The sequence below is a fragment of the Tyto alba genome, unplaced genomic scaffold, assembly GCF_018691265.1.
Source record: "Tyto alba isolate M040663 unplaced genomic scaffold, T.alba_DEE_v4.0 Super-Scaffold_29, whole genome shotgun sequence".
In the NCBI taxonomy this organism is placed as follows: domain Eukaryota; kingdom Metazoa; phylum Chordata; class Aves; order Strigiformes; family Tytonidae; genus Tyto; species Tyto alba.
Window position 1 is genome coordinate 1,473,752 of NW_024881303.1, and position 12,923 is coordinate 1,486,674.

A 12,923-nucleotide genomic window follows, 5' to 3' on the forward strand; every position below is an offset into this window, starting at 1 on the left:
CACCTTAAAACCGTCCCCTCTCGTCCTACCCCCACCCCCTGACCCAGAGTCCCTCCCCACCTCTCCTGTCCCCCCTTTAAGCCCTGGGAGGCCGCTCGAAGGTCTCCCCAGAGCCTTCTCTTCTCCAGGCTGAACCCCCCAACTCTCTCAGCCCGGCCCCCCAGGGGAGCTGCTCCAGCCCCCCAGCCCTCCCGCGTGTCCCCCACCGCACAGCTCGGTGCTGAGGGGGCCTCGATCCCACTGCCCGTGTCCCAGCAAAGATGGGAAACAGCGCCGGGCCCAGCCCCGACCCCCGAGGGACGGCGCCCGTCACCGCTCTGCACTTGGACATAGAGCCACTGACCACAACTCTGAGTGCGACCATCCAGCCAGTTCCTTATCCACTGAGAGGTCCATCAGTCAAATCCACGTCTCTTCAATTTAGAGACACTGATGTCGTGCGGGACAGTGTCAGGAGCTTTGCACAAGCCCAGAGAGATGACCTCAGTTGCTCTTCCCTTATTAAACCAAATTCGTCAAAGACCACCGAATTCATCAGGCGCGATTTGCCCGTAGTGAAGCCGTGTTGGTGAAGGACCCTAAACCTGGCAGCTGCATCCAGCCAGCCCGGCTGCCGGCAGCCACCCGTGAGCGGTCACAGTGTGTCACTGTCGTGGTTTGGGCCCGGTTGGCAGCCAACCACAATGCAGCAGCTCTCTCTCCCTTCCCCTCCGGCAATGAGAAGGGACAGAGAGCCAGGCTTGGGGTTCGAGATAGGACTGGGATGGGGAAAAAATCCCCCTTTTATGATCACGAGCAAAAGGCAGACTCGTTAGGGGAAGAAAAAAAACCCATACATTTATTACAGACACTAACAACACAAAACAGAGTAGGACAGTGAGAAGCATTGCCACATCTTGAGAACACCTTCCCCCCACCCCTCCCTCCTTCCCGGGCTCAGCTCTGCTCCCGATATCTCTGCCTCCTCCCCCAGGGGCGCAGGGGCAGGGAATGGGGGGTGCAGGCAGTGCTGCCACTTCCCTTATCTTCAGTGAGGGGAGTGTCAGGAGCTTGTTCCCCCCTGCTCCATCGTGGTCCCCCTCTCACAGCAGACAGTCCTCCACAAACTTTCTCCGACATGAGTCCCTCCCACGGGCCTCAGCGTTCCCCACATTGCTCTGTCATGGGTCACTAACTTCCTCCGACTGGATTCCCTCCCACGGCTGCAGCCCTTCCCGAGCTGCTCCGGCGTGGGACTCCCCCGCATGCTGCAATCCTCCCAGTGCTGAATTACAGCAGCGGGGCTACCTTTTCCCATGAGACCCCGGCCTTCTTCGGGCACAGCACCTTGATTTTCTGAGCAGGAGCCACAGGCCATAAATCAATGTCTGCTCCACCGTAGATCTTCATGGGTGGCAGGGGGGCCGCCCTGCCGTCTCCCCACAGGATACAGGGGGGTCTCTGCTCCGGCACACCTCCCCCCTCCTTTCTTCCTCCGTTCCTCCACTGACCTTGGTGTTCATGCAGCTGCAGCAACTCCTCCTCACAAGTCCCCCTGCCCGTCACCACGTCCCTTCTGAAATACGTTATCGCAGAGGCGCAGCTGATGGGCTCAGTTTCCAAACACAAGTGGAGCTGATGTGGAGCTGGGGGAGCTTCGAGAAGCTTCTCACAGGGGCCGCCCCGATAGCCCCCTCCCCTGCCACCAAAAAACTCCACCACTCACTCAACCCAGGACAGTCACCCTCTGTGTTAGGGGGATGAGCCCACCGGGGAAAGGTGACAGGCTGGGGACAGACCCACGGGTCAGCCCAGGGGACTTGGACTGGGGCACGGGGATTGAGAGAGAGCCAGAGCCTGCAGGGACAAGCAGAAAGCTAAGCATTGCCAGGGAGGCCATGAGCTCCTTTCCCCGCTTCCAGGTAAAGTAACAGAGGAGAGAATGAGTGGAGAGAGATCGCTAGCGCATTTTAGCTGTAACTACATGTAGGTTTTATAAAAGGCAACAATAATTCCAGTGTGTAACCGTTAGTTTAAACAGGGGTTGTACTTAGAGCCCTGAGAACATAGGTGAGCTATTGTCCCTGTCTTGGCTGAAAGATTAAGTGGTAGAGTTTCATATTTCAAGTGGGAAAGGAGGGATGTTATAATACATACAACAGAATAATACATATGACAGAAATCAACAGCTTTATCCAGCAGCTTGGCTCTCCCTGATATCACAGGCACAGTGAAGAGCTTGTGGAATCAGGTGTGCCTGACATCTAGATTAGTCCAAGTAGGTAGGCTTAGAAATTCAGTTTTGGGTAAGAAATTACCTCAGTGTTTACTGTACTTGACCAAATGCCTATTAATAACAACTAGTTACATTAAAAAAAAAAAAATAGTACTTATGATAGATATTTTGGGGTTCTATTTGGTATTTTGCAACTTGATATTTTTTTGCTAACTAAAGTCTTTGGTCTTCCTTCTTACAGGAAATGCATATGCTAATTAGTGGCCCAGATTATATTCAGCAATGATCCTGTGGTTGTTGCTACCCAAAGTTCTAAGAATTCATATGCGGAGGAGAAAAACCAAGATACGCAGTTGTCAGTGTTAAGAATCACAAGTATGTGTGTCTCTGGGGAGTGGGCTCACGAGCTGTAACGAAAATAGTTCAGTGAGAAGCTGTTTTGTGAGAACAGGTCTTGAAGCCTCTTGGTGAGAGATTCATGTGCTGCTGAGCTGCTCCCCCAGTTAAAAAAGAGAATGAGTATCTGCTACAGAGATTAAAATCTGTGAGTGGATAAACTGGGCGAGTACTGCAGCTGGCACGGTCTCAGCCTGCCTACCACAGCACCGGTAAGCCAAAAGTAGTAGAGCAATCTGTTTAATACACTGTAATATGATCAGTTCCTAATGGTGTGTATTGTAATGGTTCAGCTCCTCTTAAAAATAAAAAAAAAAAAAAAGTTCGACCCACAATTTATTCCTTTTCTCTAATGATGTCTTAGTGCTACCATAGTTTCTTCAATGCTTCTCAGATCAGCTTTTGCCTAAGTAATCAAAAGTAAAAAAAATTTGTTTTGCTCCAGTTACTTGCAGAAGCCATCATACTTTTTCTTCCTTTCAGAATAATACAAAAAAAAAAAAGTAGGATCCACTGGAAATTGACAGAGTGGTAGTTCCTTCTTTCTAGTAAAGGTTTGTGAGTTTTGGGGATATAGCTTAGATAGTTGTAGATGCTCATACTTCCTATAAACTTTGTTAACAGGACAAAGCAATTCCCCTTTTGTACATACTATCAGACGCCAGTACAGTCTCCTAAATCACATTCTTGAATAATATTTAAGCTTGTTTCCTGACTCTTTGTTCTATAAAGAACAGACTGATTATATAGAGAGGAAACAACAATCCAGACTAAGTACAGACAGCTGCTAAGGTAAAACGGATGAAGTTGATTTTCCTTGGGTAGTGTGAGTTTGGGTACTGCGTGTAGTTGGAACAGCAGCTGTGTACACAGGAGAGCTGATTCTGCAGGGGAGCAGGTACGGCTGGAGGCACGTTTCCAGTGGAGATGCAATCTATGCTGCTGAATTTAAGGCATGTAAACTTAGGTAGAGATGCAACCAATAGACCTGCTTCTGTTAGTTGCTTGCTTTGGAACTCTTAGAGCTGATTCACCAAACACCACGATCATAGATAGCTGTATGGAGAGAAATGCCAAGTGTGCCTGAAAAAATCTAAAATGGCATTCTCCTGACTGGAATCAGGTAAGCTATTTTGGCAGCAGCTGCAAAAATACAAGCAAAAAAACCTGTGTTGTTAATTGTATGTAAAGGCCAGTAGCCTCAAAGCCAGATCTGTACTGTGTGGTTAAACTGAAAAAAAAAAAGCCTTGCATGCTGTTTGGCTGAGGGCTGCATGTTTTTTCACATTTTTTTTTTTACGGAAATACTTAAGGTTTCCTCTTTTTTGGGCGGTCCTTTTAATAGTTATTGTCAAGGAAGAAATCCTGCAAGTTGTAGGTACATATAATAAGTACAGAGGCATAAGAATAAAAGTCTGGAGTCCTCTGACTGGTTTTACCTTATTGTAGTCTGGCAGTCACTCTTCTGTGTAACATTTTTGTCCAGGAGGGGTGCCTAACAAATGAAAGACCAGGGGGAAAACCAGATTCTGTTAGTCCTTTGTCATCTATGGCACCCATGAGAGAATGCCCAGTGTTCTGTGTTCCCCAAACAAGGTTCCAATGGGAGAAATAGAGGAAAGGGAGGGAGCTTGTTTAAAATTAAGTATCTTTTACTGTATCCTATTTAGCCAAGACAGATAACTGCTGATAATTAAAGAAATGTCTTCTTGCCCTCAGGGTTTCCATTCTGTATTCCTGTAGTTATTGTGAAGCTCTGTGAAAAAGCTTAGTCTTTTATTGCTCCTTTCCTTTCTGAAGCTATTTTTCTGGTAGCTTAGTAATTACATTGGTCATATCTACGCATCTGCCTTGCTAACTTACTGGCAATACCCTTACTACACTTTCTCTGTTTTTTTATGAAAGGTGTACTCCCATTTCTGGGAGAAAAAATAATTGTGATCTTAATTTTCCATACTTTTTTTTATCATTCAGTTTATCCTTCATTCAGATTTTTGAGATCTTAAATCAATTAATTGTATGGCTGAAAAAAACCCTACTGCTTCCTTTGTTGGTGGGGGGGGAAGGGCAAAAGAAAATACAGTTTCATATATGTATACATCTAGATATATATAGGATGGTTTATTACTGGCTTTAAATGCAGAAATACAGAATAATCTTCATTAAACCTCATTAAGCCTTTTCCTGCTGCAAATTACTGATGGACCTCATTGCATCTCAGATCTCTAGCCTATGTTTTACTTTCCTGGTTCCTTTGTAGGAAGATCTTGGGGCAGTTGAATGAATCAGTTACAGTAATGCTATTAGCTGTGGAATCTTTACCTAAGCTTGCTTCCGTTTCCAAAGACTTGGAAAGTATACAGTGAATTAACAGTCAGTCCTGAAGACAAAAATGATCTTGTGCTCAGGCCCGCAAATATTTCCTGTGACGACATTGTGCTGTCTCCCATCTGCTTCTGGCAGAGCTCAGCACATGTCCTAAAGCATCATTTTAATGGGCAGACTCTGACAGTGAATGTTCTGTTTTCTGAGCGCCTGATTATCAAGGTCCCACAAGTATGTGGGACCTGCTGGAGTCAGCAGAGGTGACTGAGCTGGAGGGACGGAGTGGTCCAGGGAATGGGGCCAGGTCTTCATTCAGGCCACTGCTCCCGCACAGCTCTGGACTTGGCCACAGCAGATTGGTTTTCTCTCCTCAAAGCGGGAATGAGGAGGTTTCTTAGGGCTTTTTGATGACCTTAATGGAGATTTTGGAGACATGTGCATTTTTAATTACATTAGAGAAGTGATATCCTATGCCACTCGCTTGCTGCAATTACCAGAAGAAATTTGGATGGTGATAACTGGATTCTATGCTCCTGTAGAAAAAAGCTTGTGCCTTGCCACCTGCTTGTCTTGGAAAATAGATGGCTGACCTCCCTCTTTTGTGGCAAAAGAGCAGTGAGTCCCGCAGTGGCTGAGCACTGCCCGTGCCGAGCTCAGAAAGGGCATCACTGCTGCAAGCGTGGGCTTCAGTAGTGGAGGCAGATGGTGACATTTTCTTCCCAGCCTGCTAACTGTGACTGAGGATTCCCTCCAGCCCAAGGGTTTGCCTGAAGCATTCCAAATGCTCGAAGACCTCCAGGAGCAACTCTCGAAAACATGGGTATTGTGCCTGGAAGAAGCACAGTGGGGGGAGTTCTGCATTTCCCCACACTTGCTGCTGTGGTTCTTGAATGCCTTTGGACCGATCAGACTTGCTCACATTCGTGTGTGCTCTCTGCTGGGGGAAATCTTTGCAGTATTTTGTGCTCCAAAGATAGGGACCTTCCTCTTCCTTCTCTCCCAAGGAGAAAGAGCTTTGTGTTCTGAGCTGATTTTCCACAAAACTCATTTGCAATCTGTTCTTCTCAACACAAGCCAGAATTAATAAATTAGTGGGACTAGTCAGGGTAGTTAAACGTAAGTTTAACCAGCTGTAACACTAGAGGGAAGGGTGGAAATCTAAGCACAAGGTTTATGCAACTTTCCACACAGTGACTGTGGCTGGGAGGCTGAGGCCTTGCTCAGTCAAACTTCACCGTCATCAAAGCAGAGCAGCATGAAGCTCTGCTGCAGAACATATTTTGGACAAGCAGAGTAACTGTTGCCCAAGGCTTGCAAAAGCATCGGATGATTTTTAGTTGGCGCTGTCCTTGGATGTGAGAACCATTACAGATTTTAATTTTCAGAGAGGTGTGAGCCTCTTCTGTTGAGAGTGGGACACCCATAAAGTGTCCAAGCTGGATCCAGGCCAAAGCTCTTGCAACTGGAGGGAGCTCTCTGAGGATGTTTATTTAGCATTTATCTTTTGTTTTGGATTCAAAGGTCTCATTTAACAAATATTTTTAAGAACATTTCTGGTTCTTGAACCCCTAGCTATACCTGTGTCCTCTCTCTTTCATGTGCTAACAGTCCGTTAGTTTGAATATTGGTCACACTTCCTAGATAAAGGCATTGCTGTAAATTGGCTAAATCAGATCAGATTTGAAGCTTCAGTAAAATTATGTTGATTAATTGAAGTGCACTCACCTATGGGCTGCTTTACTTGCCCTTGCTCTAAATGTCATGTATGGATCTAAATAAGACCACCTCAGGAAGGCTGGTGGAACTTGGGCTGTTGGACAAGAGGGGCCTTTTGGTAAATACTTTGTTGTCAGCTTCTTTTTTTTTTTTTCCCCCAGCCCTCAGTGCAAACACTGTCCCAGCGCTTCTACTTCATATACTAGTCTCGAAATAGTGAGGTTATAGCTGTCTGACAGAGCATTTTCTCTACCATTTCTTCATCAGCACGTCATTGCTGTCCACCTGACCGAGTTCCCGTCAGACTCAGAGGATGTCTTTGGACAAATTTGGGAGAACCTTCCAAAACGGAGAGAATTAAATCTTAGATGTGAGTAGGCTCTACGCTGTAGAGGGAACTCTGTATAAAAGTTTGTGATCTCTTAAATGCTCTTCAACACAGTGAATTTATTTGTATGGCTGTGCATAACACTACTGTTCCCATGAAGGAAAATCGGAGAGAAAAACAACAGCTTCCACCAGCACGCTGCTGCTCCGTGCAGCTCGTAACGCCCTGGTTTCCAGCAGCTTCCCTCTGACAGGGTCACGTTCAGCTCGGCCAAGGGCCTTCTGCAAGGTGTAAGAAGCTATTCCAGATTTTGATATCAGCACAATCTGATTTGTCTTCTAAGTGCAACTGCTTGCAAAATATCTAATAAATTTATTTATTTTTTTTTAATTCAATCTAGCACAGTTTGAAATTATCCAGGTTTCAAATACACGTATTGATTTTTTCTGAAAAGTTTTGCTGATATTCCATCAGAATGAAGATGGTGTAAAAACAACCGATAACTGAATAGCTATTCACAGCCACAGGTGGTTTATAAACAAAAAAAGTTGAAATGTCTTTTGTGAGTCTATGTCTGCCAGCTTAAGCAATAAACAAATACTGATTTTCTATACCAAAACTTTTGAATGAAAGCAGTACTTGTCTCTGAGAAAACACCACCATGCTCTTCTTTAGCTGACAAGGAGTTGCAGCTGTCAGATTTATTTTATTTTATTTTATTTTATTTTATTTTATTTTATTTTATTTTATTTTATTTTATTTTATTTTATTTTATTTTATTTTATTTTATTTTATTTTATTTTATTTTATTTTATTTATTTTATTCTTTTGCCTTTTCTGAATGGTGTAATATTACTTATGTTCTCATCCAGCAGCTTAGAGGAAGGAAGAGGGAGTGCAGGAGGCTGTGGTTTAAGGATATCAGAAAAATAATTAAATTAAATTAATGAATACATTGAATTAAATATCACTCTTTAAGCATCCAACATCATGAAAACTGACTAATGTGTTTTGAATCTGGACCTACCTTTTTCTAAAGATTTTTCTAAAGAGTTTTACAGGAGCCTGTAGGATTCAGAGTAAAACTTTTGATCCTGTTTTGTCTCTGATACCTTACTTATTCTTATGTATTCCTGTGGGATGATTTTATTTGCAGAGGTCATAATGCATATTTCTTATCAAAGTAATCTGAGTGATCCTCACAAATCAGAAATAGTTTATGCGTAACTGAGGTTTGTTGCTCTGTGATTTCCAATGTTCCTTTGAGATTTTCTTTAGCCAGAAGTACAATACTTGCCACGTTTGAGAGATCTGGATATCGTTTGTTTGGAAAAGCACTGGATTTATGAGCAGGTGCTAACATTTTTTTTAAAGTGGCACATCAGATCACTGTGAACAATTTGCTTCCCAAACCCATGTTCATATCCAGCGGAAAAATTGTATTTCCTTTTGAGTCAAGGGAGTGGGGTCAGGATATGCAGAGGCTGTTCTGTGGAGCAACTACTGTGTGTAAAATCCGTTGTGCTTACCCTGGAGTAACTTGCGCATGCACCCATGTACTCGGTGTAGTAGGCCTCTATAAAGCTGTACACAAAGGAAAGAGCTCGTCTTGAGCTTCATGTTCCCTGCAGGAACATGATTTGGAAGTTTTCCAATTGCTCTCTGTCCCCACCCCACCACCACCAAAATTTGGCTTTACCATTTCTTAATATTTGCTCTAAATCCTCCCCGTGGCTTTGACCTAAACAAAACTTGATGTATCTTCCTTTGCGGTCCTGGTCTTCAGCTCTCTACTGCTTTTCTTGTTCTTTTCTCACTCGTAAAAAATATGCGGTTGTTAAAATTTGGAGTTTCCAGTAATCCATTATTCCTTACTGTTTCTTTCTCACTGTTATGTTTTCCCAATGATTCATTCTTCTAATGGACTTCATGGATAGTACGTGAGATTTACGTGTATAGCGGTTCCACTCTGTGCTGTGCTGCCTCCTGAGAACAGCTTCTAAGCAAAGGAATCTGGAAATGTGATCTACTATTGACAAGGTCACAGCATCCATAATGAATACTAAGCCAAGGCTGTATGACAGTCCGTCAGCGTTCCTCCTAAATGCATTTACTCACGATTTCGGTTAAACAGAGTGTGTATGGCCATATTGGATTGTACTTAACTCTAAGATTAAAACAGTGAGAAGAGGAGCCGATGTGAGGAGGATTTTTTGAAAAACTTTTCCTTGACCTGTATATTTCTTTGGAAAATGTCATTCTGATTGACAGATTTACTTTGAAATAAGACCTGAATGTTGTTCTCTGAAGTCAGATCTGGGACAGACAAGTGCTGCAAAAGGTAATGCCTTTGCCTCGGGATCGGTAACACCGCGAGGGTTTACCACCATTAAGTTTCCCATTACTCTGAACACCTCTGCCAATGCTTTTCACGTTGGATCTTCAGGCCTCCGCTCCGCGGCTGGGTTGCCTGTCAGGCTATTTATGAAACCAAGTCTTCTGACAAGCAGAGACCACACTGGAAGCTGTCCTTGTTCTGTTTGTTACCAGTATGTTGTCTTGCTGCAGCATGTCACCATATGTCGATGTTAGCCCTTCTTCTGTTTCATATGAAATAGCAAGCAAGGCGACTGTACGAGCACCATCTTAACAGCACTTGCAGACATTTAAGAGCAGTGTGTCGCCTTGCGATAAGTGAAACTTGATGTGAGATTTTGACAGCTGTAAATCACTAGGCAGACACCACAAGAGGACTTTGCAGGCAGTACTACCCAGCAGCGGATATATGGATTTTATTATTTGGTGCATGAATTTTGCTCTCATTTTATTAACAGTGAATTCGTTTGCATTCATCTTGTTCATGCTTATTTAGTAATTTTGTTTGGAATGCAAATGTGTTAGTGGAACTAATTCATTTTGCTGTGAAACATTTGCCCTTTATTCAAGCTTTATTCATGATTGAAGAGATGTTCAGGCAACTAATGGACTGAGAGCTTGAATGATGTGGACTGTGTTAACCGGTGTGCTAAGAAGTTGTTCCTTGGAATATTCTGCAGTAGGTGCCCATGATGAAATGATAAAAAGAGAAGAAAGAAGTGGGTCTGGTTTTATATTGCTCTCTTAGAAGACTTTCTAGATGGAGTGCTGTCAATGTTTGTGATCTTTTGACCACACCATCAGACTGTTTGGATTTACATTTAAAAACAAACAAACAAACAAAAACAGACTTTCAGAAATGTGCTTCTGTTCTGAACCCTTCAGGAAAGATGGATGAAGCTGTTGGACTAGCTGATTGAAGTGGTGCTTTGCTCTTTTTTCAAAATCAACAAGCAGATTGAAAGCTACTGGTCCAGTTCTGGAGCTGCTGGAAAGAATGTCGACATAAGCTAGGAAGGTGATATTAATCAGTGCCCATCTGAAGTCTGTCTCACTGTGCTATTAGCAAAGGTCTGTTAGTCCTGTGAAGAGATTTCTTGTTTTGACAATTTTACTAAGAGAGGATCTGTCCTAGGAGGTCTGGGTGTCATTCTGCATCTCTGTCTTTTAAGTACTAGAATTGGCTTGTGGAGGAAAGATGTGTGAAAGCAACACAATTAGTTAGTGAAGTAATACATGAAATAAATCTAGGTCTTCTGGTGCACGTGAGAGAAGCCTGTAGGAGAGTGAGGACGGTGTAGGATTATCTACTATGGGGAGCTTGAAGAGAGGCCAGGACTGATGAAAGATCTGGAATAAGCTGAGCTCCTTCAGACAAGAGGAAATTGTTAGGAGCTCTTGGACTGCACAAGAATTAGTTTGCTGCCAAAGTTATCCCAAGACCTTTGTTTAAGTCTGTGCAATTGTAATGGGTTGGACTATGCGTAGGTGTACAGCTCGCTCACCCCTATGCCCCTGCTGCTGTTGCTGGACTCCTTGTTTTAAGCTTTTCAGAGCATTTTTTCCACTTTAGGAGTAGGCAACCCTTTCTGTCCTTAGCATGCATGCCTTCCTTTTGCTTGCCTGTATTGCTCGCTGTGGTTGGATGTGCTTATTACATTCCATCTTCACACTGGCTGTTTCATGCGCTGATTGACATTCTGGCCTGCCCTTCCTGCTTCTGGCCTTGCTAATTGGATTTCCCTGAGCTCTCCTCCTGCTGATTTAGCAATGGTGCTCAGAGCCATGTGCCTTGTGCTTTTGTCTAGGGCTTTTATTTTTGTTACTGTTTATTCTTCTGCTTGGCATATCAATATCACCTATTGCAGTGCCATCTCCCTTAGTAACTGTTCACATCCTTTTTATTGTTACTTCACTGAGAAATCTGCTCTTTAGTGAGAGTCTCTTAATAGCCCCTCTTCATTTTTCCTGAAGTTCATCTACTGTTTCCCTGTCATTTGGCAGTGTATTTGTTATCCTTTTGGGGAATCTTAAAAGAAAACTAGAAACAGAACAAAGCCATGCTTTCCTGGAAGACCTCATGGCTGGGGTTGGCTTGCTGGTTTCATAAAGCCAGTGAGATACCCTGCAACCCCAGGGAGAAAGTGTGAGGCCTGATAGGGAATCCCAGCCAAGCTGTGGGCCATTAGGATCAAAGATTAGGGGCTGGGCAGGGAGAGATTTTAAACCAGAGGCCAAAGATAGCCAAGGGCAAAATTAGGACCTGAGGTCTGAGCAAGATGAAGCCGGAGGAGCCAAAGCCGTGTTGAATCAAAGGCAGAAGCATGATCAGGGCCCTGGGTTGAATGTCAGGAGGTTGAAGAACATCTAATTTAAAGTAAACACCAAGAGAAGGAGCCAGAAGGACTGGTACGGATCAATGGGCTGACCAGGAACAAAAACCACAGCGCTGAGCAGAAAGGAAAGAGGCAAAGTGCAGGCACTGAGGAGTGGCTATGTGGCACATTGAGCATTTTGGTTGTCCTGTATAACCACAGGTTATGCTTTAGACTCAGGATTTTGTGATGTTGTCGCTCTTTGTCACTAGGGCGAAGACCTGAAAAAGTGGAGAAGGGCTGGGATGCAACTGAGATACAGAAAAAAAGGGCAGGACCAGATAGAATACCTTGCAAACAGATTGGAACAGAAACGCAGTCAACCACCAGATAGACCAAATTACTCCTCATTCCTCTGAGCGAGGATGTTTGTAGAAGCCATTTCATCTATCAAGCTAACTCTTAGCAGGGAAGATGGGGTTGGTTCTGTTTAATTCTAAGTTTCCAGTGATAATTACCTTTCAGGGCTGTGATGAAACAAGCACTTACGAAGGAATAAAAAGAGAGGGTAAAAAGAATTACAGCTTTCTGATGATACTGTCAGGAAGCAAGGCAACAGAGCTGAATGCTCTGGGCCTGCAAATATCAGCTGTGACAGCTGGTGCTTGAGACTGTCTCATTTCCCTGATTTGGGACATGCCTAGCTCCTTTGGTTAGCTTCTTCTCTAGTACAAGACATCTCAGAGCTGATTGTGCTCTCTTGCTGTGTTCTGTTAATGCTGCATAGTACAGCTGGTCTCGGGATAAAGAGAAAAGCTGGAAGAGCAGGAGGAAGGTGATGGGGTGTGTGGGAGTGGGACATGCGGAAGGGAAGATAGAAGAGGAGCTCCATGTCCCTGGGTGCTCCCTCCGTGGTGCATAGCAAAAGTCAGAGAGCTATATCTGTACATTCTCTAATGATACAGACCTTGCCCTTCTTCTCGGTACATTTCAGCTATGTTCTCTACCCTTTTCCCTTCCTAATTTCTGCTTTTATTTATTAGAGGTCAGAGGGAACTTGCGGTGCGTGGAACGGCCTGTACTTCCCTGGTTTGCCCACCAGTGGGATCTAACTTCTAACATAGAAATTTTCACTGTGGTATCAGGATTATATTTCTGTGTTTGGTACGATGGCCATAGCATGTTCCTTCATTAGTTGATATGATAATTTCTGTTTGGATTGCTTCAGTGTTTCACCCTTTCCCACCTTTCC